This window comes from Papaver somniferum, chromosome 3 (assembly GCF_003573695.1).
Source record: "Papaver somniferum cultivar HN1 chromosome 3, ASM357369v1, whole genome shotgun sequence".
NCBI lineage: Eukaryota > Viridiplantae > Streptophyta > Magnoliopsida > Ranunculales > Papaveraceae > Papaver > Papaver somniferum.
In genome coordinates, this window is record NC_039360.1 from 7,211,185 (window position 1) to 7,238,977 (window position 27,793).

Sequence of the window (27,793 nt, forward strand, 5' to 3'; positions counted from 1 at the left end):
ATATATTCTGAAATATGGGTTTGATCTTATTCACAAGTATTGTAAAAGATAGTCCTACTACACATAGTATAGTTGTATCAAGGTACTTCTACAATGCTAACAAGTGTACTAACTGTAATATTCACAATACTAATAAGTGTTGTGTTAACAATTTCTGCTACCCATGACAATAATTGTAAAAACAAATGTTCTACAATGCTAACAAGTGTACTTACTGTAATATTCACAATACTAGTAAGTGTTGTGTTAACAATTTCTACTTCAAACCACAATCATTGTAAAATGAAATCTTGCAACATCAGCAGGTGTTGTTCAGAATAGTTATACAACTCAAGGAAGTGTAGTGAGAAGAGTATTCACAATACTAATAGACATTCGTGAAAAGGTTTTCAACTACATAAACTAGATATTGTGAAACAGTTACTTTACAACATAAGTTTGTGTTGTCCAAGATAGTTCGACAATTCATACAAGTGTTGTGCAAATATTATTCATAATACTGGTAATTGTTGTTGCATATGTTTCTAAGATATGCTACTTATGTTGTCCACGATTGTTCTACAATACAAGCAAGAGTTGTGTTAGGTTATCAAAAAAATCGAAAGAGAATCACAACATTGACAGACTATTGTCGAACCATGAATCACATCACCATTTACAACACTTGTCATCCATTGTAGAAAAACTTGGACTTTCTACAATACCCCCGTTCCACAATGCATGGAATGGAGTTGTCGTAGGGGTACTGCAACTCTTATCTTGTGTCGTCAATGATGATTTTTCCCGTAGTGTTAGCTGTCATTCACTATGTATTTCCTTATAAATAGTCGTTCGAGTTGTAAAGAGAGGGGTAGATATTTTTTGAGTAAGAAACAAGTAAATGGGAGAGAGAAATTCTAGAGCAGAGATCATTCTTGATTTCTTTATCTTTTCTTGTAAGAACATTCAAATATTAATCAATAAAATTAAGAGTGTAAACCTAAAAATGAGTTGATTAATAATGAAATCATATGAGGGGTGTAGTGTAGGATTTCCTGCAACTACAACCCTATTATTTTCTTCAAATTTATATTGTCGTCTTTTTGCTACAAGTTCTACTATTTTTAGCATGCATGACTCATGTTTGAAGTATGAGTAATTTAGCGTTCTGGTCGTTGGTATCGAAGCAAAATTAAAACACACAAGAATAAAATGTAAACGAAAAAGCGGAAGATAGTATTGCACCTTGTAAACATGAGCATAGATATTCTAATGTTATTGTGAGATTTACTCTGTGTGTTTCATTGATGGGAAAAATCCTGATTTATACAACTTTACAGGACTCGATAAGGCAACTAAAAATACACCCTATAATATCTAAGATATACACAACAAGAATATATATCCAGTTACAACCGTATAATACAATATCTTGACCATATCTTAACACCCCCCTCAGACTCAAGGTGGTGGAGTACACATCTTGAGTCTGGAAATTAAAAACTGAAGACGAGCTGCAGAGTGAGCCTTGGTGAAAAGATCAGCCACTTGAAATTATGATTTGACATGAGGAAGAGTGATTGTACCTTTCTTGAAATCACGATGAGTAAAGTGACAATCTATCTCGATATATTTTGTACGTTCATGGAAAACATCATTATGTATAATATGAATAGCATCCTTGTTATCACAGTATAATGGTGTAGGAGCAGAAAGTTGAACTTTCATATCACAAAAGAGCCATCGTAACCAAATTAGTTCATACGTGGTATGAGCAAGAGATCTATACTCTGCTTCATCACTAGAACGAGAAACCACACTTTGTTTATTACTTCTCCAGGAAATCAAAGAATCTCCCAATAACACACAATATCCTGTAATGGATCTTCAGTCCGTAATATCCCCAGCCCAATCTGAATCAGAATATGCACGAAGAGTGAGATCAGACTTGGAAGAGAAACACATGCCTTGATACAAATACCCCTTGATGTATCTTAGAATTCTGAGAACAGCTGCATAATGAGTAGACCTTGGAGCAGACATGAACTGACTAACAATGTGAACAACATGAATTATGTTTGGTCTGGTAATGGTTAGATAATTAAGACTCCCCTACTAACTGACGATACAATGTTGGATTGGACAATAGAGTCCCATCTGTAGGACTGTATTTAGTATTCAATTCAAGAGGTGTGTCAACTACCTTATTGTCAGACAACCTCGCTCGTTGTATAATCTCATATGCGTATTTCACTTGTGGTATGAAGTATCCAGTGGAATACGTACCAACTTCAATTCCAAGAAAGTAACTCAAGGATCCAAGATTTTTCATCTTAAAACAGTCACTGACAATACCTTGTGTGTCACTTCCAGTAATAACCATGTCGTCAACATACAGGAGAAGAAAAACAATACCTTTGTCTGATGATCTGATGAACATAGCTGAATCATAAAAGCTTTGTCTGAAACCATACTGAAGAATTGCATTGCTAAACTTCTCAAACCAAGCAGGAGGTGCTTGTCTGAGTCCATACAACGTCCGTCGAAGTTTACATACTTGATTTGGTCAACGAGGCAAACCAGAATGAGGTTGCATGTACACCTCCTCTTGTAACTCGCCATGAAGAAAGGCGTTTTTCACGTCCATTTGATGAATCTTCTATTGTCGTGCTGCAGCAACAACAAGTAATGTACGAACTGTAACCTTTCTAGCCAATGGTGCAAATGTTTCTTCAAAGTCAACACCATACTCTTGTGTATACCCTTTTGCAACAACTCGTGATTTACGTCTTTCAAACTCACCATCTGACTTGGTTTTAACTTTATAGATCCATCTTCTTCCAACAACTGACTTTCCAGGAGGAAGATCCACCATTTCCCATGTCCCTTCCTCTTTATGAGCATCCAATTCATCATTCATTGAATCCTGCCATTCTGGAATGGCTGCTGCTTCTCTGTATGTTTTTGGTTCATAAAATGACAGGATAGAAGACAAAAAACAATGATAATCTGCATAATTAGCTGGTGGTCTTCGATTACGAGGTGGCAAAACAATCTCTTCAGGACAAGGATCTCGTTCCTGAGTCGCACTATCAGGTTGAGTCGTAGAGTGGTCGAGTTCTTCAGGAATTATTGGAAAATTCTCAGTGTTCACTAAGGACTCTGGTGATGGGACAATGATCTCTAATGAAAAGGGATCTAAATACGTAAACCTTTCAAAAATTGATGACTTAATGTTCTGGAGAGTCCAAAAAGGAATCTTTTCCCAGAAGGTGATATGACGTGATACATGCAGTTTGCGGTTAACTGGATCATAGTAACGGTACCCCTTATGCTCAACTCTGTATCCAAGAAAACCATACATGACATTCTTCTGACTAAGTTTGTTTCGTTCTCGTTCAGGTAAAAGAACGAAACATGTGGAACCAAAAGTTTTAAACTCATAGTAGTTAGGTTTGTTTCCATACAGACGCTCATAGGGTGAAATACCACCTATAACAGATGTTGGCACACGATTGATTATATACACTGCTACGAGAACAGATTCACCCCAGAAATTTAAGGGAACTGAGGCTGAAATTAACTGAGTTATGGTTGTTTCAATGATATGACGGCGCTTGTACTCTGCAACTCCGTGTTGTTCTAGTATTTCAGTATAAAAAAGTTGAAGAACAATGCCTTAAGTTTTGAGAAATTCTCGAAAAGGGTTAGATATGTACTCTCCCCTGATCTGCACGTAATGTTTTAATTGGTTTTGAAAATTGAGTTTTTATCATGGTGGAGAAATCAACATATATTTTGAGAAACTCTTCTCTTGAAGAGAATAAATAGACCCAAGTGTAACGAGAAAAATCATCTACAAAGCTGACATAGTATAAAGCTCCACCCTTGGAGGTAATTGGATATTTACCCCAAACATCTGAATGGACAAGTTCAAATGGTTCTTTTGAAACTGTGGTAATGATATTAAAATGAAGTGCTGGTTGCTTAGCCAGTTTACATATGCAATTGGGTTCCTTTTCTATTTGAGTGTCCCCTAGTAAACCTTTGTTGATCATATATGAAAGGCGAGAAAAGGAAACATGACCTAATATAGAATGCCAGAACATGAAAGGAGATATTGAAACTGATCCAGTAGGAATAACATCTACGACATGGCTTTTGGATTTTGCTGGAATAACAAGAGATTGAAGAAGATACAACCGACCAACTCTACGGCCTATCCCAACTAGCTTCCCGATTTTGAGATCCTGTGTTATAACGTTGATCACACAACTGACCAACCGAAATAAGATTCATTGTAATATTTGGTACAAGAATCACATCTGGTACACAAAGGTTATTTGAATTGTTGACCAATCTTATATGACTTTCAGTTACTGTTGATCCATCAACAGTATGTATCTTAGGAGTGATGATAGGAAGAAGAGTATCAAAGAACTTTTGATTAAAAGTCATATGATTTGATGCTCCTGAGTCGAGAAACCATTTGGTTGAATAAATACCCGAGTAGATAGAGAACGCAAATGCAGCTGTAGGATTATTACTAATTCAGAGTGATTGTATAATCATCTCTTGAATGTCAGAAAGGTTTGGTGATGAACTGCTACCAGGTACTAATGCAGATGAGTTTGATGATGGATCATATGGAATTATTGAAGATGACACTGGAGCTGCTGTAAATATGGTTGGTGTACTGAATTTGTTTCCTCCATTAGCATTGAGCCTTCTCATTTTTCTTGAGGTTGGTGAAGTGCATAATCTGGACGAGTGACCAAGTTCCTTGCAATATCCACACTGAGTTATGGGTGTATCAGGTATTGTTCCAGCAGGTGAGGGATTAGTCGATGGGAGATTACAATTCCTTGCAAAGTGTCCAAAAGTCTTGCAGTTATGGCACTGTACTTGAGACATATCACGTTGCACTGAAGCATTTGAGTTTCTTGAAAGATTATTAGAATTGGGACATGAAGGCACAACAAACACTCCTGGTATCTCTAGTGTGATTCTTTTTCTTGTTTCTTCTGCAAGATGTTCAGACAAAGAAGCTTCTACCGTGGGAAGAGGTGAACGATGAAGAACGAATGCCCTAACATACTCAAACTCATCACGTAAAGCCATTAGAAACTGAACTAAACGTGTTTCTTCTCTATACTTCTGCCATAGTTCCAAATCTACGGTCCATATTGATACCTTGAGTGCTAATTGATTCCAAATTAAAGACATCTCGGAATGAAAGTCGGAGACAGACTGATCATGTGATTGTTTCATAGATCTAATATCTTGTTCTAGTTTATATCTCCGAGCAAAGTTGATATGTGTGTACCTTTTTGAAAGAAATTCCCATGCATCTTTGGTTACCTCAAAACTAGTGAGTTGCATGCTTATAGAAGGAATAACTGTGTTTCCAATCCAAAAGAGAATCTTGTGATTATTAATCTCCCATTGTTCTTTTGAATCCTTTGTTTGTGTTTCTTTTGCTTTGCCATCAGTTATTGTGATACCAGAACTGCTTGCCGAGGGAGATTTTTGTGTACCATCAACATACTTCCACGTACTCTTTCCTTTAAGAATATTCCTTCTGAGAAATGACCAGTGATTATAGTTAGCTCCATCAAATCGAACAGTGATAGGTTGAAAATCTTCTCTTGACATGGCTACTTTGTTTTTGAATTTAGAGTTTATACTTTGAAAATGATTTTGATCAGAAGGCAGTGACTATGTTTTCTCAGGATTGTATTGCAGCGGAAAACTGGTTGTCATATCTAACCTAGCTCTGATGACATGTAAACATGAGCATAGAGGTTCTAATGTTGTTGTGAGATTTACTCTATGTGTTTCATTGATAGACAAAAGCCTGATATACAACTTTACATGACTCGATGAGGCAACTAAAAGATACACCCTATAATACCTAGGATATACACAACAACAATATATATGCTGTTACAATATCTTGACCATATGTTAACATTACACACCTATCAGTGTGTTGTTCAATTCATTTGTTCAAAATTAACGGCTGAAAATCAATCAAACACTTGGCACTTGTAGATCAGAAAATCAGCTCCTGTAATTAAGCGACACCACGTACATTGTGGGTGTGAGAACCAATGAGTAGGAGAAGGAACCAATGAGTTGGAGAAGGTCTACGGAGTTCATAGCTTCTGAATTTAATAAGACTCTTTTAAAATGAAATTTCCATCTACCATCAATAGTAATATAATTCGCAAGTTTTGAAAATCTGCTTCTATGGATTCTACCGAGGGAGGGAGGGGAGAAACAACTACCACCGGAGCACTTCCTATCTAAAGATGATGCCAAAAAATAATATTTAAGTCTGAGTGACTGATAATTAACACTTGTCAAAGATTATTTTTTTCGGAATTTGTGGTCGGGACAGCAAATCGGTAAGTTTATCATTTCCGGACAATGTATTATGTCGTTGGGATCAGGTGCTTAATTCATCTTGACAAGTTATTTTACTGATTTATTACTCCATCCGTTACTTTTTAATAGGCTAGTTTCTTTTTCTGAAGAAATTAAGAAAATTAAGAGAACTAATTATTGAAAATGATCCTCTAGACACTTGTCAACAAAAAAGTGAAGTGAAATGGTCCTCATGACACTTGTCAGCCAAAAAAATAAGTGAAATGGTCCACATTACACTTGTCATCGAAAGAAGATAAAAAGAAAGTGGTCCCAGAAAATTAAAGTGACATTTGACGTTCCCAATTAGAAAACTGACATATTTTTTTGAAATATTTATTTATAGAAACTGACCTATTAAAAAGTAACGGAGGGAGTATACTAAGAGAAATTTTCTATTTAGTCCACTAAATCCGATCCAGGTTATTATGTAGTCCAGCTGCAAAAAAAAATATCCGGAGGTCCAAAAAACATTTAAAAAGTTAAAAGTACTTGACTGCCCTCACCACTCACGTGTGTACATTTATTCCTCGTTCTTCTTCTTTATATTTCAGACGAAATGCATCTTCTTCTTCATTGTTTTCATCTACAGACGAGAACTTTTTCCTTCTTCTCAATCAACAACACCAAAAACAAAAATCAACCTAAACCCATGCTTAATCATCACTAAAAATCGATCATTATAGGCAACAAAAACCAAAAATCTCTAATCAATCTTCTTCAGGAAACCCTAACTCCATTTTCAGCAACCCTAACCGTTCCAATAATTTTCAATCTGAGAAAATGGTTACCAAAAGGGAGATTAAACGAACAACTAGAGAAGTAATTGTAGAAGAAACTCCTTCACCAGCAAAAACCAGAAGGAAAAACTGTCGTTAATTAATCAACAACAAAAACCAAGGAAAACCCGCTGCAAATTTACCACAACGAGAAGTATGACAACAGCTTTTGAATCTGATATTCCTTCATCAACAAAATGAATGAAAACGACGGTACTCCTTCACCAGAAGCTAAAGGAAAGAAATCAAATTTAATAATGAAAAAGGTAAACATCTATTCAAACTTTTAGACTACATACCAATATGTGGTGTTGGTAGATTTGAAAAATGTAGAAATTCTTTTGCACGTGGAAAATCTGTTATGTTTTGTGTGTTTGATATGATATATAGTGATACATATTAATTTGTAGTGATTTTTTGCATTGGTGTGTGTTTGTAATCAATATTATGTAGTGAATTACATATCAATATGTAGTGTGATTTTTTGCATGATCTGTTTGTTATCAATATGTAGTGATTTATTGAACATGAATATGTAGTAATTCCTTAATTATTATGGCAGTAGCATTGTTGTGTTGTTATGAATATGTAGTGATTTATTGAATATCATATGTAGTAATTCTTAATAACGAGGGGACGCTGCCCCCTCGACCCCCATAAATGGTGATACTATTCATATCAATATGATATGTAGTGATATTTGCATTCTGTTACTTTGTTATGGGAGTAGCATTGTTGTGTTTGTTATGAATATGTAATGATGCATTGTGTTACTTTGTCAAGTAGCAATATGATTGATATACATATCAGTGGAAAGTATACATATTGTTATGTAGTGTATATTCCATCTAGATATGTAGGTTATTTGTACGATATGAACAAATACTTATTGACATGTATATTATGAAACAGTACATATTGACATGTACTATGTGAAAAACATCTTTTATGCTTGGGGAAGAATCAATACATATTGATAGGTACAGTTGGTACTTTATCTTACATAGTTATTAGGTACATATCACTGTGTTGTTGAAGCCCGGCGAGAGAATTATTGAACTTGACCTTCCACATGGTGGGCATCTTTCTTACGGTATCAGGTGCGTCTAGTTATTCTCACTCAATCGTTCCAATTTAACTTGGTGTCAAAATATTGATATGTATATTGGATATCTAGTAGGACATATTGACATGTGTTGTAGGATTGAGAGTTAGGTACATATATGTTTGTTGGATATCTAGTAGAACATGTTGATATGTGGTGTAGGAACTTGAGAGATTTAGGTACATATTGGTATGTATTTGGATATCAAGTAGGTACAAGTTATATGTACTACCCTGCAAAGTGTAAAAATGTACATACTAATATGTACTAATGAACCGAGTACTTAGATCCAACAATATATGGTAGTATTTACTAGATAAAATACCTAATTATTCACCTAGTATATATTGATACAAAAATGCAGGAGACTTATTCTTAGTTGACAGTACAAGAGAGCCTAGAATTTTGTGGACGCCATTTTATTATGATTTGTTGTTTACTTTCAATTATGGTATATACTGTTTGAAAAAAACAATTATCTGTGGATATTGATATGTATAGGTTGAATAACTTGTTTACAATGTTTTAGTATCATTTCGACACCACCCGTAAGACTTATTGGGGACAAGAGACTTACATTCTTAAACCTATCAGGGAGATGAGAGAGAGAAAAGGAAGTAAACATCGAAGAATCCAACATTCACCTAGTGTGGAACACCTCAACAAGGGACATCGCCAATCACGTGTGGTACGTATATCTCATTCTTCTTCTTTATTTTTTCGAAGTTGTTCTTTTTCGGACGAAAACTTCATCTACTTTCTCAGACGAAAACTTCTATTCTTGTCAATCAACAACATCAACAACTAATTCAACCTAGAAACATGCTTTAGGTAGAAAGGTAGTTTATCCATGTGGGATATGTTACAGTACATATCAATATTTAGATGTTGTGGGTCTTTATGTAGCTTTAGGTACATATTTAGATGTACTGCGAGTTTTGTTCACTAATAGCTTTAGGTAGATATTTAAAATATATTAATAGAATCCAGTAAATATTTAAATGTACTGAGAGTCTTTGCGGAAATCAGTGTATAAACACATACTGTACCTGATGGTACATATTGATAAGTACTGATTGGAAAACTGACTATTGATATGTATTAATTGATAGGTACATATTGATATGTACTAATGGATACTTATATTACATATGTATTAGGTACATATATCAAAATGTATTACCTTGCAAAAGTAAAAGTAAAAATGTTCTTGTGCTTTGTCACTTTGGTCCATCAATATCTTGGGTTCTTGTCATGTATTTTCATCGTTTTTCAATACATATGTATTAAGTACACAGTATATGTTATTTTGCAAATTTATGTAAGAATATATTGATGTGCAACTGATAAAAAAACTGTCTTACAGTACATATCCATCAGTACATACTGATATGTACCTAGAAATTCATATTACACATGTACTTGTGATTTGTTACTTAGGTCGAATGATATATTGGGTTTTTGTCGGTAAATATATTCTCATCATTTGTAGTATGTTTTGCAGTCATTTCCCATAACAAGATTCGTGAAGAAGAGTTAGGATCCGCATTGCTCGCAAGTGGAAAGATGATGAAGATGCAAAGGAAGAGCTCTACTCACTTATAATTGTAGCATAAACTTTTGCAGAAGGTCTCAAGGGTTTGGGCACTAACGTCGTTGAAGAAGCTGATGATTAGAGTTGATGTTAAATATTGGTGTTTATTTTTTTTTAGCTAGAACCTAAAGAAAGTTAGATTAATATTAATATTTTAGTTCTTTTTCAGATCTTTTTTTTTCTGATTGAATTCTTAGTTTTGGAAACAACATCCTTTAGGATAAATATACACTTCTTTTTTGTCGACAATAATGTTCGCAGTCATAATGTCCAACAGAGAAACTGTACTTGTCAAATAAGATCAAGCTTGTTTTGTATAACACGCACTTCATTAGTGTCTACCAGGGATGGAATCAGTAATATAAATATATATAAAACTCTTAAGAATTCCGAGAAAATCAATACAACGAAAATATTGTATGGTTTAGCTATTAATTGGGTTTGTTTACAAAGATATCATCCCTTTTGAGATGCGAGAATCATCTCCATCCAACTGATGTTTCTTGTCTTCTTCTTCTTTGCACCTGTATATTTTCTATAATCTTCAATGACTTCACTCACATTCCTGAACCTAAAAGAAATTATTCCGTAAAATCCCTAATATTGATTGCCGAACATGAAAAGAAATTTCTTGACCAATTGTCTGCCAAATCTGCCTGAACACATGGGAATAAAACATACATATTAGATTACTTAACCTAAAAGAGATCAATAACAGAATATCAAGAGGCTAGTCATCCACATCAATGTTCCTAAAAATTAGATTAACCGAACTGCGAAAAGTTGAGGACAACATTAAGTGAAATCCCAGTACATATTGATATGTACTGAGTGAAACCCAATGCAAGGAAACGCCGCTTTTCATCTCACAATAAACATAAGTCATTATATTCCATATACATGTTCTTATGAAAGTACATCAAAAATAAATTGTACATATACATACGTTTCTCTTTCTTTCACAACCTATAGTATACACACTGATCCAAGGATTGTGGTGCTGCTTTTGAGGAAACCCCATATAAAAACATCTTCAGAATTTGTGTATGGATTTAATGAGTGGCTACACTAGTCACTCGGTTAAAAATTTCTTGTTTACACCACACACCAATTGTTTTTTATATTCATTATAAAAATTAGAGTACATATACAAACGTACTGAAAAAAGTTAGTAGGTATTGATATGTACTGTGAAAACCTTGTACATATTGATATGTGCCGAGTAAAAACTAGTAGACATCGATATGTACTCCAAAAAACAATTGTGGTTAGTTCTAAAATACATGTTAATACTATCAAAATAGAGTTAAACAGTTGACCTCCATTACATAAGTATGTTGAATTAATATTAGAAGCCATGAAATCAGATGCATTTAGATTTTAGAAAAAAGATATATCATCATGTCTCCTAAAGGTTTGCACCTATTTGTTATTATTAATAAAGAGGAATACAGTTTTACCTGATCAAAAAGGAATATAATCTATCATGCTCATTGAGTCTAAAAGTCCAACTCCATCAGAAACCCAAGCTCCACAAGTGCAGACCCTTGAATCAGCAGCACCGCGAAACGATGAATGGAAGCAAAACCTTTAAAAATCCCGATTTACATATAACATCTAAAACAAAACTAGTAAGTTATGGAAATAATATTTACCCGAATAGAATGAATGAAGAAGCATGCCTCTTTAGCTTATTTATACTACACTAGTTTCACCCTTTATCTTATTTTTCTTTTGTTGGTTCTCTTTTGTTTTCTGCAATTTGCGAAGTTTTTTAAGGGAATGAATCTCATACAATATAGCAGATTATAAAAATTGGAAACCAATAAATTTCTAAAGAGATTCAAAATGAAAAAAAAAACAGTGCATCTATATATATGTATTGAAAAAAACAAGAACTAAAAACCCAGTACATATTGATGTGTACCAAGTGAAAACCCAATACATATTGGTACATTCTGAGTGAAAACACAGTACATATTCATAAGTAGTGAGTAAAATCCTGACTACTGGACTACATCAACATCAAACTTGACTACTAGAGTACTGGGAAACGAATCAAAAGAAAACCCAAGAACCATCATAAGGATACCAATTAACTGTTGCATCAAAAAACTGCTTTCACTTTCTGGAAAATACAGCTAGTAAAATATGTATAATACGACTAACTTTGTCAAGCTAAGACCAATCAGTATTGATCAACGAAGAAGAATGCCAATTAAATTAGACATACCCGTAGGAAGAGAAATAGCTTCTTTTGCACTTGTTCCTTTTCTGATATCATCCATTCTTCTTTTTTTTATCATCAATTCATTTATGATGCAAATATGATCATCTCGGATCTAAAAAAAAATCTATTCCCTGAATCATGAAATTGACTAATGCTTTTACTAACATAATAAACAACACTCAATTTTCTCACTTTACGTGTAAATGAATTGTTTAGAAAACTGAAAACTAATTAATCTTCATGAGCAAAAGAAATAACAGATCTTTAAATCCAATGAAATTAATTCTGCATAAAATATTTTATCATCAAAAAAGCTCCAAAAAATCAAATTGATCAACATAAACCAACCGCTCCATCAAATAAAAGGTTAAAATTAACCACATTTAAATCAAAATTAAACACGGATTGAAGATAACCTAACGTCAAATCAGAAAAAATAAAGTTCATTCACCTACCATAGAACAACCAAAAGATAAACTTTGAAAACCCTAAAAATGATTTCTCCTTTTTAAACAACACTAAAAGATGTTTAAGATCAAGATTAGAAGAATTATAAGAAGACTTAGCTTTTGGAAAAGAAACAATTGTCCATCATTATCGCGATTTTGAAAAAACCTAGTCTTCATGAATATCCAGAGATGCTTTGATGTACGAAATTGAAACGAAGAAATGAAGTTTTCTGTATTCAAGGCTGCCTCAAATAATGTTTCTATACGTAGGGATGTTTTGGGAATTTACCAAAAAGGAAATAATAAGTCCGCACGTGTGCCGAATTAGAGAGTACAAGATCTGGTCCAAAAACATGTTTCTGGACCAGCGATTAAATTTTTTATGGTGCTGGACTACACATTAACGGGTTCTCTTATAACTGGATTAACCAGTAATTCCTAGATTATAAATTCACATCCGGCTGCTCATGCAAGTTTCGTACATTAAAAGATGAAATCGATACTTTCAAAAAGATGCTCTGTTCCTGTTGCATTTTGTGAGACCCATTCTTCTAGCTAGTACATTGGTTGACAATACTGCTGAGATAAACTGATGTCCCATCGATAACAGCATCAGTTAGTAGGTAATGCTTTTTATACGTCTGAGAATGCTACAGCTGGGAAAGCAGGGCCTAGTTCAAATCTGGGACATGAGGTGGCATAATTTTAATGGTTAGGGGAATAATTTTAGCATCGGGATTAGTAGAGGGGTGAAGACGGGAACGATTGAAGGTCCAGATTCATTGTCCCATATCTGGACAATAACAGTTGTCCCGGTTCTAGAATTTTCGTTTCTATACATGACTAAAAGGTAGGAAGCTACGAGGCAGGCAATTTCACATCCTAGCTAGTCAGAACTCCTTGGTATAGGTAATTGAGATTGTGAAATGGAGATATATAGGTGATGCTAGGTTTTTTTTTTTGAAGGATCAGTTACACCTCTTGTCGTCGGTTGAATTCAACTTCATCCAAAAGGAGGCCAATTCAATGCCTCATTCCTTAGCAGCGTATGTTGTTCAACACCATCTGACTGATCAGTGGTTACTCTCCCTTCCTTCGTGTATCACTCATTTTTTTAGTGAGCTTTTTCCATCTTTGTAGTTTTTCATTGATTTTTTATTGTTTCTTCCTTCAAAAAATAAAAATAAAAAAATGGAACGATACAGAGAAGATTAGCATGGCCCCTGCGCAGGGATGACATGCACAAATCGAGAAATGGTCCAAATTTTTTGCTCGTCTCCAAATGCACTGCAACGCATGTTGGCAAAGAAGTCAATGCTTATTTAGGGGATTTTCAGTTTGGAGTGGGTGTCAAATGTAGTGGAGAGGCGATCTTACATGTTGTTAATCGCATGATTGAGGAGAAAGGGGACCCGGACAATCTTTCCATGTTACTGGTAGATTTCTCGAATGATTTTAACCTCATTGACCGGTCATCCATATTTTCTGAGGTACGCAATTTGTGCCCATCGATTTCTCGATGGGTTGAATTTTGTTACGCTTCTCCTACTCGTTTATATTACCTGGATCATGTCCTCGCCTCTTCCCAGGGTGTACAACAAGGGGATCATCTTGGGCCTTTGTTCATTTCTCTTACTCTTCACCCCTTGGTTAACAAAAAATTGTCGTGCAATGTGAGCTTGAATTGCAAGCCTGGTACTTGGATGATGGTACCTTAATAGGAGATACTCTAATGGTTGCAAAGGCTTTGAAGATCATTCAAGATTATGGGGGTGAAAGGGGTTTGCATTTGAATATAGCCAAGACGGAACTGTTTTGGCCCTCTCCAGACCCTACAGCTTTGGTTCCAGGCGTTTTCCCTCCCAATATCAATAGGCTAACTAAGGGTGTGAAGCTTTTGGGTGGTCCGGTCATCCTTGATGCTCAATTCAATAAAGATTTGGTTGTTAGTAGAGTGCGTCATACTATGGCCCTCATTGATGCTGTAGAAAAATTAGAAGACCCTCAAGGTGAATTTCTTTTTTTTTTCGGAATTGCACCATGTGTTTCGTGACTTTATTTATCCTTGAGAACAACTAAACCTGATTTTTTACAAGAAACTCAAGACTTATTTGACGCTCGTCTGTTTCAATTCCTTAGACACATCATTTCTAGTGATGGCCCTGGCTACGGACTCCTTCATCAAAGGCTTTCTACATTGCCATTCAAATATGGAGGTATGGGTGTGTACACTATACAGGATACCAAACATTATTGTTTTCTTGCATCTTGTTTACAAACCCTAGAGCTGCAGTCCACGATTTTGAGGTGGGCTGGAATCAGTAGTAGTGGCCCCTTTTTTCAGCGAGCTTTGGACTCCTTCAACTCATTGTATGTCGTCGTTTCTCCTCTTTTCTCAAGTAATTTTTCCACCCATTCCATGAACTCCTTGGAAAATATTTACTTTTATGCTGTGAAGGAAAACGTACCCACCAGTTATATTATGTTGGAGTGTGATTCTGTTTTATGGCACTACAACCAAACAAAACATGCATGGGACTTTTTGATGGCGATTCCAATTGTGGGGCTCAATCAAACTGTTGGAGCTACGCAATTCAGTGCAATTCTCCGGTACAGATTTGGGATCCCTCTCTTCAAGGAGAATGGTGCTTGTCCTTTCTGTAAGAGAGATATGGACATTTTTGGTTATCATGCCTTGCATTGTGCGAATGAAGTTGGGCTTAAATTTAGACATGATTTGGTGCGAGACACTGTTGCAGACATGTGTTACCATGCGCGTTTGCCGGCTAGGAAGGAGGTTGACTTGGGGATTCTTGATCATAATGGCACTGCTTTGAGACCGGCTGACATACTTGTGCATAATTGGGATAATGGTCGTGATGTGTGTTTGGATGTGACTGGTGTTTCTCCTTTTACCGGTGGTGGACTTCGTACCTTTGCCTCGGGTCTCGCCATTAAGAATGTTGTTACTCGTAAGAATTTTAAATATTTAGAGAAATGCACGTCTCATGGTTTTGGTTTTGAGAAACTTTCCTTTACCACATTAGGGGAATTGGGTGATGATTTCATAGACTTTCTGAAACGTTTGCGTAATTATATGGCTAGCCATGATGCTAATGTTCGGGTCGGAGAATTTCTTTTTCATAGGTTAGGCGTAGTTATTCAAAAAGGTGTTAGAGCACAGCTTGTTGCTAGGCTTCCGACCAATTTCTTACCGGATGATAGTCTTTCCGAGTTGTAATAATTATTATGGTATACGTTATACATAAAATATTATATATAAATAAAAAACAGAGGTCCTCTAAAAAAACAACTAGGGATTAGATATTCGTGTCATACTTATTAGGAACAGTTACGGCAATGAATTTAGATTCTTTGAAGTACATTTGATTCTTTATGAAGAAAAGGGGTATACAAGGAAAAAGAGTACCCATTTTCTAGTGTGCCCATATCTTTACAATGTCACAAGATCATCAGTACCAAAAGATTATCGAGTAGTTGAGAGGTTCGCAGAGTTTACACGATATCATTCACCAAAATGAAATGTACTAGCTACCTCTAGCTAGCAAGGGTGGAATTCGTGCGTTTCACGTAAGTCATCGGCATCTAATTCTAAACCACTCAAGTGGATCCCAATTGAAAATGTCGTGATTATAAAGTGTTAAGTATCCGCTCAAATCATCTTGCTCTTTCTCTTCCTCTTCCTCTTATCTCCACTTTCGATCTCAAGAAAAACAGACGACTTGATTATCACTACTTTGGTTTTCTAAAAATTTCTTCATAATTCCAAGTTGTTTGAGTGATAAAGGGCTCACGGTACTATATAGAAAAAAAGAGAGCAATGACAAGGAAGAAAAGAAGAGATAGGTTTTCGTACCATGTTGAAGTGATCAGTTGTATAATCATTACACTACACCAAATTTCCAGATTCGTAACAGCAATTCGTAACGGCCTTTTGGCCGTTACAAAATTGGCCGTTACGAAAAAATTCGTAACAGATGAAACCCGTTCTAATTTTATAAAAATTCGTAACAGAGACCAGCCAATACGAATATTTTTATAAGCGTGCTAGCCACACGCTTGGCTACACCTGGGTCGTAACACTTGCAATTTGTGTGTGTGTCATTCACACGCGTACTACTGTGTTTCCACCCAAGATAAGTAACACTAGAGTATATTTCCACCTATGCATGTGCCATTCACATGGGTGATTCTTTTCATCCCATGCCTTCGTGAGAATCGACGGATCGATTTTTCATTTCCCATATCTCTTTTATCCTTTTCTTCTCCTGCCTGTAAACCCTAGTGAAACTTCATCTTCATCTTCAATAATCGACAACCAAGAAACATCACAGAAAGCTCTCAATCATCGACTTTTCTTCTCGTTTTTCATTTCTTTTCTCTCTCTTTTATCATCGGTTTTTCGATTTTAGGGTTTTTCATCGTCTGTTAATATAGTTCAGGATTTTGATTTCATAGATATGTACAAGTCTTTCATCATCTGTAGGGTTTTAGTTTTTTCGATTTTTCATGTATGTTGATTTGAAGATGATTTGGTATCATTGAAGGAAGAAGAAGATAACTCATGGACCCAATTAGTTTTTTTACACCATACAAATCGAGAGAAAAAGGCTTCAATAAAAATCATGGATCGTCAAAATGGGTAAGTTCTTCAAACCCAAACATCATTTTTCAGTTTATTTCACATCTATGTTTTCAAATTTTTGTTTAATCGCAATATTGAAATTTAGGGTTTTTGTAAAACTGATTTCAGGGTTTTGAGAATTAGGGATTTTGTTTAAAACATGAAATCTCTTGGAATTAAACCAACAGAATTAGGTGCGGTTAGTTTAATTTTAGTTTGTCTCTGTTTTATCTTTCTGGGTTTTAGTTATCAATTGAAAATGGGAAAATTAGGCTAAGGCCCAACCCATGGATAACCCATAATATGAGACCCTTAATTAAAAGAAGTTTAAATCTAGGCCCCAAAATTTAAAAGTCGTTGATACCCTTATGCATATTGTCAAGCCCATAATTAAATAAAATTTAAATTTAGGCCCAAAATTATTAAAATATTATGTGATGATGTTCCAACCACCTCCGACCACCACAGTCACATCACCTCCGACCACCAACACCAACTACCTCCGACCACCACCACCGCCGCCAGCCACCGCCAACCACCTCCAACCACCGCCGCCACCAACCACAACCGTCAAACCACCTCCGACAACCACCAACCGCCACCTCGGATCACCACCGCCGCCACCATCCACCTCCGACCACCATCTCCATTGACAACCACCTCCCACCACCACCACCAACATATGGCATGTGTATCCCGAAGTTACACATGTCATAGTTACACATGCATATGCCATGTGTAACGCAAAGTTACACTTGTATATATATGTGTCCTCAGTGTTACACATGTGTACGCAGAAGTTACACATGCGTATATGTGTACTTATTAGTTATACAACAAAACTACACATAGAAAATACATGTATTACTTTAATTTTCAATAATTCGTTTGTTTATCAATAATAGTAATTGCTTGTTATTCACAACAAACGAGTCAAAAAACTAGATATGTAAAACGAAATCATCGAAATAAGCCGCTATATCTTAGAAATAAGCCACGATATCCTACAATAAAAATGTACTCTTCCCTTCTTGTCTTCCTCGATTCCAAAATGCTTGGATATCTGAAAGAAATTAAACACCCATGGGATTAGGTTGGGATGAAGAAAAAAAACTGAATTTGTAGAGCATATGCCATGTAACCAACTTAAAGTAATCAGAAAAAAGAAAACTATGAAGAGAGATGTGTAATCAGAAATTACACATGCATATGGCATGTGTAACTTTCAGTTACACATACATATAACTTGTGTAACCGTAAGTTACACATGCACCCGACTAGTGTAACAGTAATTCAATCACTAAAACCAGAAGTTACATATTCAATCAGTATGTGTAAGTAAAAGTTACACATCTAATTAGCATGTCTAACTAGAAATTACACATCTATTTAGCTTGTGTAACTAGAAGTTACACATCTAATTAGCATGCGTAACTAGAAATTACACATTTATTTAGCTTGTGTAACTAGAAATTACGCATCAATTAAGAAATTCCTATCATTAAAATCCAAGGTTCCAAACATGATTCCATGAGTGAAAATGTGAAAACCCATCTTAAGACGACAAATATCAGCATATGCTATCTTGTTTCTTGTCCCAACAGTAACATATGGAGGAAAAAAAAAATCCTACTTACATGTTTAGTCGGTACTCATCATCAATTTTTTCTCTTTCAAATTATTTGCAGCTTCGGCATCAAGCTTCATACAACATGAGACTTTGCAAGTAACTTCTCCCCTCATTTGAAACTGGAATACAAGTGAGAGATTTCAGTTTCAAAACAGAATACAACATCAAACGATTGGTGACGAACATCAACCTTCTAAGCAAAAGCATTTAAGAAATGATAAAATATAAAAATAAAAATGATACAGGAAGTGGAGGCTCACTGTGTAAATAATAACCTCTCCTAAATTCTCAGCAGTGTTCATAATTTTTGTGCGCTTACAGTATTTGAGAAAATAATACTGATGATAGTTAAGTTGGGCTCCTGTGGAAGAAAGCTTGTCGACTTTCACTTGAATACCATCATCCTGTACAAAACACCAAGGCCAATTAGATGAACACACGATAACTGACAAAACTTAACAAAATAGAAAACTAGATAAAATGCCTACAATTTTACTAGTTAAAATAAAAATTCTTCATTGTAACTCTAAAAAACAGAAAACTTAAACAAAAAACTTCAAAAACAAAACATAGACAACCTCACTCACAGAATGCTATTCCTAAATTTTAATTTGATTACACAAGAAACCATGCCCTAATCAAGTAAGGACTTCTACAAGGAAACACCATCGGTTCAAACAAAACAAATAATATCTTGTACGAAGTCAAACACTACAACATAATCGATTGAAACTCTATTACACTTACATTTTGCCACTTTCGTACGTCGCCACATGAACTTACCTGAAACAACAACATGAAACTTTATAATCAAATCTAGAACTATCTAGGTCTTAACACTACTTCAATAAAATGAAGTATCAAAAAAAACCCTAAATTAAATCAAAAATCTTACTAGTCGATTTGTAGATTCAGAAAACATAATCAGTAAAATGCATTAACCAATCGAGATCCCACTTTATACCACCACTGTACAAATACAAGTAGGTTCTAAAACACATGTAAGCATACTCATGTTATAACATTTAATTATAAGCTCTCATCCTCACTTATGCTAAGTAGCTAGTGCTTCGTTGCCTGCAGATTATTAGACGGAAACCAAAAGACTGGGAATATCCCAGATTCAATTACGCTGCTTCCAAATCTTGTGGTTTTGTGAGTACCTTTCCTGCAACTCCTTATTTGTTACCTCATGTTGTTTAAACTCATTTATCTTTCCTATTTCCCCCAACCGTATCGAATAACATATAAAGATCTTTCCTATTTTGTATGTGTAAACTGCTGTTACACATACAAAATGCATGTGTAATAAATAGTTACATATGAATATGGCATGTGTAACCATTAGTTACACATGCATATTAGCATGTGTAGCTAAGAGTTACACATCCAGTAATTATTTGGAGGAGCAATCATTAGAAAGTTAAGAAACTCACATTCCATCTGAGCGATGCAACATTCTTATTAGTCTGATTAATGTCACCCTTAGTACTCCAACACATGCCTATAGCTTGTATGCGCAGTAGCAAGTAAACATTAACTAACCTGCAAAAATCAGTAAGCTAGAAAAAACTACTAGTAAACAACAAACTGACGCAATTCAATGTGTCAAGTTGAAAAGAAGAAAGAAACTCAACAAATTCAGTTGCAAAATGATATAACCCAGAATAACAAAATCAGGGACTACTGAAGGGGAAATATACAAGTCGCAGATTCAGGTTAGACGCAGTACAGGGAAGCTAAGTAATCAAGCTTCCTGCAATTATAATAGCTACTAGTAACTAATGATTCAAAAAACAGGACCTTATGCACTTGTAACAGTTACAGAGAAATCAAATTAGAAACTAGATAAAGACAACACATGAAAAAGAAACCAGAATTTATATAATTCATGCACCTATACTAAACAAAGTAGATACATGCTCAATAGAGGACTTAACAGGCCAGCCCTGGAAATCAGCAGATATAGGTACATACTAGAAATATCCATCACCCTTATTATGATATACCAGATTTCTCAGAAATAAAAAACAAAAATCTTCAAAATACTCAAAACTATACACAAAGGCATCAACAGGATTGAAAGACAGAATTAAGAGGATTTATTATGATACCGGATTTATTTTTAGTAATTATAAACCATCCTCATCTTACTATTTCTTCAATTTCCTTGTCTTTTAATTGCATATAGCATTTATATCTTTGACTTTGCCTCCGCTTCTTCAACCTTTGAACATGAACTGAAATCTCCCTAATCGGATTTTCCTTTTTCTATCTCAGGAGAGGAATTATAGGGAGCTCTTCGACTATTCTCCTCTGGGAAACACCATCAAAGAGCTTAGACAAAGATACAAAGACGATAAAAATTACTAAATAAATTGATCATGGACATATATAAGTTCAGATCAGATCGAAAATCAAAAGTAAGTAAATATTCAAATCTATTCAGAGGGTAATAAGGATTAAGATGCTCTAATCAAGAACCACAAGTTCAATTGTCGATCGAGATTACAAATTAAGAGACAGATCAATTTATAACCGTAAGCCTAGAAAATTTGTCGACAAATATTTTTCAAATTTCTTAACTCAAACACGAAGATTGGGATAAGATGATAATCGATCTATACTATGATCATGAATTAATCAATGAACAGCACAGTAAATGATTTGTTGACAAATAGTTACATATGAATATGGCATGTGTAACCATTAGTTACACATGCATATTAGCATGTGTAGCTAAAAGTTACACATCCAGTAATTATTTGGAGGAGCAATCATTAGAAAGTTAAGAAACTCACATTCCATCTGAGCGATGCAACATTCTTATTAGTCTGATTAATGTCACCCTTAGTACTCCAACACATGCCTATAGCTTGTATGCGCAGTAGCAAGTAAACATTAACTAACCTGCAAAAATCAGTAAGCTAGAAAAAAACTACTAGTAAACAACAAACTGACGCAATTCAATGTGTCAAGTTGAAAAGAAGAAAGAAACTCAACAAATTCAGTTGCAAAATGATATAACCCAGAATAACAAAATCAGGGACTACTGAAGGGGAAATATACAAGTCGCAGATTCAGGTTAGACGCAGTACAGGGAAGCTAAGTAATCAAGCTTCCTGCAATTATAGTAGCTACTAGTAACCAATGATTCAAAAAACAGGACCTTATGCACTTGTAACAATTATAGGGAAATCAAATTAGAAACTAGATAAAGACAACACATGAAAAAGAAACCAGGATTAAAATGCTCTAATCAAGAATCACAAGTTCAATTGTCGATCGAGATTACAAATTAAGAGACAGATCAATTTCTAACAGTAAGCCTAGAAAATTTGTCGACAAATATTTTTCAAATTTCTTAACTCAAACACGAAGATTGGGATAAGATGATAATCGATCTATACTATGATCATGAATTAATCAATGAATTTCAGTTGAAATCAAAGTTAATTAGATTTTCAAGAGACGTAAGAATTAGTTTCTTCTGAGTTTTATTTCCGAATCAATTTCTGAATCACGTAATAAGAAATTTCAATTGATCTAAATAGGATTAGAAGGGAGAAACTTATCTTTCTCAACTTTTTGTTGTTGAATCTTTGGATCTAATTGTTGATGACAATCTTCATCGTCTCTGCATCTCGATTTCGACTTACTCAGAAACCAATGAAGATCCAGATACATCGTCAGTAGATACATAAGTAGAGATCAAAGAATCTTATCATTTCTTCCTCTTCGTAGTACATCGAATCAAGAAAACCCTAGAAAATGAATCTAATCTCTGGTTTTCGCTCTGGTTTTAGATGGAGAGAGAAAATGAAATAAAAAAATGAAACTGAACATAAGCCGGATACAATTCATCAAATGTAGATGGGGTATTTTAGGTATTTTAAAACTGTAGTTTTATTGGTAAGCCCTAATATTAAAAGTTTTGGGCCTAGCAATATCAAAATGTGAAAGTATGGAGTTGGGAGAAAAGGATCCATTTTGTGGGGCTTGTATATATTGAACCCATATAGTAGGGTGGTTCTAGTATTTTTCACATTGAAAATTTGGTTTTACGTTGATTGTAGGAGCTGTAGCAGCTTCAGGGGGAGGTGGTTCTGTAGGGAGTTGAGTAGATTCTGAAGCAGAGGCTATGAAGATGAATCTGACGAATCAAAATCAGAAAAGCGAATGATTAAGATGATGAAGAAGATGAGATTAGTGGAGAGGTTTGTTCTTTGAAACCTTTAAGAGTAATAATTCATTATTTCTTTGAAGTCATCTGAAATTATTAACATTTGTTTTCTAGATGTCCTGCTTAGGTCTGGGGCTTATACAACAGTGAGAGGAATGACGCTAAAGGATTTTATTCTCTACTTTTAATCTGGCATCAGTTGTGTAGCTATGACATATGTTTACGTGTGAGTCCCTTATCCACTTCGCATTCTATGATTACCTTTAAAAATAAGTGCTGCCGAAAAGGTTTCCGTAACTAATTTACGTGTCTACATATTTTAGGATGGCTCTTTAGGAGAGGAATGACCAGAACTCTAATTCATTCGGTTCTCGGATTTATATTGTTGTTTTGAATGTTATGCTGTTTTGCAAGTATTTCTTTCGCTGCTTCTTAAGTTTCCGGCTTCTCACACTTTGTCAAAAAGGACTAATCAGTCCTCCTTTCAGTTATCCAATAGGATTTATGAGGTATTTTTCTTCCCGATTGACCTTTTAGATCATAGTTGTACAAGAACTGCCAGGAAAGACTTGCTTGTGCATGTTTATTGAGACTGCTGTTTTTCAGAAGCGATATTTGTGCGTCGTGGCCTGTTTGAGAGGATGAGTAACTATTTGAGGTAACCACTAACCCAAATGTGCATATACTCCAATAATTTTATGTGCACGATTCGTTGGCTTGTTCTATCTGATATAGGTGTGGTTTCCATGATTAATACATACAGTCAAAACCTTAATGTAATGCTATTATGCTCAGTTCTGTAGTGACGTAAAGGAATATCATTGAGCTGTTAACACATAATGACAATATACTGAATTAGTGTGTAACATTCTTTTCTACTGCTTGACTCTCTCCAACACTAAGGCATTGTGGAATATAGATACATGTACTATTAGTATTTATGATTCCTAAGCACTTGGAAACTGCTTAAGTCTGGGGATATATTTTATGTTTTCTTGAATCTAAATGTAAATACAAATAGAGCATTATCATGAGAGGAATGAATAATAATTTAATATATATATATATATATATATATATATATATTTTACTGAACTTCTGTCTTCACCTTCTATGTATCATTTTCAGCTGGTATATGTGGCTTCGGGTTAATATGTTTGAAATTCTTGAGTTTATATTTGAATTATATTTCAGCTGGTATGTATGGCTTCAGGATTTATGATATCATTCTGTGCTTCCTTGTGATGCAGACTTGGCCTGTCCAAACTCCAAGACTCGTTGCATCTAAACATGCCGCTGATACACCTCTTCTAACTGGGCAGGTGACTTGCATCATCTTTGGCAGAGTCCCGCTCAATGAATCATGTCATTACAAGTTTGGTTGTTTCTAACAAATCCCATGTTCTACATGCAGCGTGTTATTGATGCTCTTTTTTCCTCAGTTCTTTGAGGTACTTGTGCCATTCCTGGAGCATTTGGTTGTGGAAAGGCAGTCATCAGTCAAGCTCGTTCTAAGATGGGTTTGCTGTTTCCCCTTGATTTAGGTGTTTTAGTTGTTGGAAACTCTGATCTGATTTATTGTTATGAAGCATAGTTTCTCTGTTTATATGCGTAGTACTCTAATTCAGATACTGCGGTTTATGTTGGTTGTGGAGAAAGAGGAAATGAGATAGCTGATCTGTTTATACTTTTGTACTTCCAAATATTCTCAAGTTTGTTATTCAAGTTCTGATGTAACATTTTTATTACTTAATAATTCAGGTTGTTATGGATTTCCCTCATCTGACCATGACATTAGCTGATGGCCAACTCTTGTAGCTTACACATCTAACTTGCCTGTGGTTGCTCAAGAGTCCTCTATTTATACAGGTAATTTCTTGGCTCTGCTTATATAGTTTTGCTTATCATCTTATTATTCATTTTATAACCTATCTCGACTTTATTTGATTTTTTTTGTTTTGTTTCGTTAACTGTTTTGAATAAAGAACTTACTTTAACAAGAAGTGGCGCATAAATAGAACACCTTCCACATTTTTCTTTTCTTAAATTGCATGAAGTGCAAACTCTACCTTTTAGATAGTGTTATAGTTGATTATGTGGTATCTGGTGATGTATCTTTTTGTAATGCTATTATATGGTGTTCCGTTCTGGTCATAGCTATAGATGGTTGTCATAAACATACAAGTGATTTGCTTTATATATTGAAAAACTTATCTAATTATGGCGATTCCAGGAATCACAGTTGCTGAATACTTCCGAGATATGGGTTTTCTTACAAAGTTATTATGATGGCTGATTTTACATCTCGATGGGTAGAGGCTTTGCGTGAAATTTCAGGTCTGGTAATCACAACTCTTGGTTATCTGTGTTAAACTTGCGACCTATTATTCATCATATTCATATTCTTCTGATCCTTTCTCTATTTTTAGAATTATTGTGCTTCAGCTTTACATGTTTATGAATTTGATATTCAACTCTGCTTCATCAGACCCTTCCGTCCTTTTTTTATTTTTTGTTTGCTATTTGTGGTGTTGGTTCTCGAAAAGATTCGGATGAGGCATTTTGTTCTTGAGCTTCTTAAAGAAATCCCATCTCCATCTATTTTTCCTTTCCTTGTGCGAGGCTTGCCCAATTGCAGGTGATACCTAAATGTTTTATAAAATTTCTTTTGGTTTCTGTGCATCTACTTTTGGTCCTGAGAATGACTTTGTAATTGCAGACTTCGCGAGTTGCCTGGCTCAGCTGACGATAATTTTTATGAGAAGCTTCTAGTACCTGGTCTCAAAGTGGATGGGCTAGAATGAGAATCTTGTTTCCAACCTTTTCCAGTGGTTAGTAAATTTTCTATCTGTTGTTACACCTATGCTGAAAGTGCATTATTTGTGATGTCATGTCAATGTTAAGAGTTCAGTCGGGAACATAGCATAGGATAAATACTCAGCGGGATCTGCATTAATGAATAACGCGACCAGGAGCTTAAAGTAAAATTCATAGAATATTTTGGATTGTTGCTACATGCACCAATATAATTCTAATAAATCTCTTAAATATTGAATTACATAGTTCATATGTAAGCAGTGAGGTATAGACACTCATCGTCTTCTTAACAACTCTACTTCTTTGTAGAAAGCATGCATACAAATATGATTTTACGATTTTAGCCCTGAACTAAAAACCACCCTCAACACCGCTAGTTATACTTTTGTTCATAGTAAGTTATCTCCTTCAGAGTATGATCGATCTGAAACTTCAAAGCATTCCTTTGGTTCACAAAGTCTTAACGGTAGATATAAAATCATTGTCATTGTTGAAAAAGCGGGGATCTAACAACCACACCCAATATTTCGCTTAGCAATCTGTATGGACAAACTCCAGTATACTTTCTAGAGAATCAACTAGACAGTCATACTCAATCTAGACAAAAAGTATATCAAAGAGTTTTTATCTCTATCTCTCGATTTAAATCTTACTCAAGCAAACTGCGAGTCTCAATTTAAATACAAGGGAGATAAACTTGGATGGTACCAAAGACCAATATCCAAGTGTCAATCAATTTAAATCAACAACCAAAAGGTCGGATATTCTAATTGATTGAACAATGCATAACCTGTTTTATTTCAATTATATAAACAAATATAATGCGGAAAAAAAATAACACAAACACCAGAATTTTTTTAACGAGGAAACCGTAAATGCAGAAACAAATAATGGCTCATTATAAAGCATACATATCATAGAACATTATCAGGTGTAAAAAGGAACAAAATATTTCAGGTTAATTTTACGAAAGCAAAGCGTGTACAGCTTGCCTATGCTTTTTGTTAAAAATTCGGTTTTGCTCTTTGGACCTTCGATTCCAGTCAGAACTAGATAAATGATGGCTCATTAGAAAGCTTACATATAATAGAACAATATCAAGTTTAAAAAGGAATAAAATATTTCAGTTCATTTTTAGGTAAGCAAAGCGTGTACAGCTGCCTACGCTTTTCGTTAAAAATTCGGTTTTGCTCTTTGAACCTTCAATTTCAGTCAGAAATAGACAAATAATGTCTCATTAGAAAGCATATATATCATTGAACAATATCAAGTGTAAAAAGGGACAAAATATTATTCTATAATATGTAAGCTTTTTAATGAGCCATCATTTGTCTAGTTCTGACTGGAATTGAAGGTCCAAAGAGCAAAACCGAATTTTTAACGAAAAGCATAGGCAGCTGTACATGCTTTGCTTTCGTAAAAATGACCTGAAATATTTTGTTCCTTTTTACACCTGATATTTTTCTATGATATGTATGCTTTCTAATGAGCCAATATTATTCTATAATATGTAAGCTTTGTAATGAGCCATCATTTGTCTAGTTCTGACTGGAATTGAAGGTCCAAAGAGCAAAACCGCTCACTTTATATTTCTTTATTTTTCTTTATTCTTTTGTTCGCTGACTCTTGCGACATTCTACAGATCCAAAAACTGAAAGATAGTTATAACAGGACTGAGAAGACTAGTACCTTGTTATCTCTTCGCTCATACACAGATGAGGTAAGAAATATTCTCTTATGATTTTAAACAGTACACTGTTGCTTCCATTTCTTATTTCTATCTGTGTGTGAAGATTATTGCTGAAATAGAAGAACCTGCCAATGTTGCGAAGACTGGTGATAAAGGTAAAGGTGCTCTTCGTAGGGAAAAACCAATTGCTCCTCCTTCAAAGAAAAGAAAAGTATGTTCTTCCTCTCTTTCAAATATTGCTTCTCATGAAAACTCTGAGAATG

General features: G+C 34.8%; 1 long non-coding RNA gene and 1 pseudogene across 5 annotated transcripts; both read left to right on the plus strand.

Annotated features, from left to right (window-relative positions):
* The first annotated feature begins 13,724 nt into the window (after window positions 1–13,724).
* Window positions 13,725–13,834, plus strand: LOC113362323 (annotated as a pseudogene).
* A 3,048-nt stretch (window positions 13,835–16,882) lies between these two features.
* LOC113360890 lies at window positions 16,883–27,519 on the plus strand. Of its 5 annotated transcripts, none has more exons than XR_003364845.1 (11): window positions 16,883–17,228; window positions 17,340–17,404; window positions 22,917–23,057; window positions 23,138–23,249; window positions 23,347–23,532; window positions 23,630–23,681; window positions 24,274–24,345; window positions 24,438–24,892; window positions 25,257–25,661; window positions 25,743–25,854; window positions 27,483–27,519. It is a non-coding gene; the product is annotated as an uncharacterized LOC113360890 (long non-coding RNA). The 5 variants fall into 5 exon arrangements; XR_003364848.1 differs by lacking the exon at window positions 17,340–17,404 and having other exon boundaries at window positions 25,257–25,360; window positions 25,570–25,661; XR_003364847.1 differs by lacking the exon at window positions 17,340–17,404 and having other exon boundaries at window positions 24,438–24,567; window positions 24,785–24,892.
* Window positions 27,520–27,793: the final 274 nt, after the last annotated feature.